Source organism: Pterocles gutturalis, unplaced genomic scaffold, assembly GCF_000699245.1.
Source record: "Pterocles gutturalis isolate BGI_N339 unplaced genomic scaffold, ASM69924v1 scaffold10325, whole genome shotgun sequence".
NCBI classification, from domain to species: domain Eukaryota; kingdom Metazoa; phylum Chordata; class Aves; order Pterocliformes; family Pteroclidae; genus Pterocles; species Pterocles gutturalis.
Window position 1 is genome coordinate 1 of NW_010138242.1, and position 737 is coordinate 737.

A 737-nucleotide genomic window follows, 5' to 3' on the forward strand; every position below is an offset into this window, starting at 1 on the left:
TGAGCGTGGCAGAGCTGGGGCCAGCTGCACAGGGTGCGAGAGCAGGCAGGGCAGCCTGGCAGGCAGATGGATAGCAGCTCCGCTTCAATTCTGCATCCCTTTTCTCCCAGACAAACCCCGTCAGATTTTCATAAATCAAAGCGCCACACTGTTTAATAAAAATTTATTGACTTACAAGTGATTATTTATCAAAAGGCCATTAATAGCGGCTCCGGGAATGATGTGCTACTGGGTGGTGCGTGGAGACTAATAGCAAATCAATGCCCGCAGCCGGGCAGAATGCATATGAGGGCCCCCGGCCCCCTGGCTCCGGCAGCCAGAGCCAGCAGCCCCTACCCCGTGGGCCACCCGGCGTTCCCCCCAGTTATTTATCGCTTACAAATGAAATGATCGATACTTTTAATCTAGAGCTAAATTTATTAACTTTCCCATCGGAGAGAGACATATTGACTGGGGGCATGGGGAGGGGGAGTCGAGGAAAGATGTATGTGTGCCTCCTAACCTGTCCAGCCGGCTCCCTGCCCGCTGCGCAGCGTCCCAGCAGCACCAGGGCTGCCGGGGACGGTCCTCGAGCACGGTCCCTGAGCACGGGCGGCTGGACGTCCGGCAGAGCTGAGGAGCAGGCAGGCAGGGGACGGCTGCACATCACCACGGCATCGCTGTGGGCAGAGGACTTGTGAGCACCCACAGCCTGCGGTGCTGCTGCAGGCAGTGATGCCCATGTCCCCAGCCCCGGG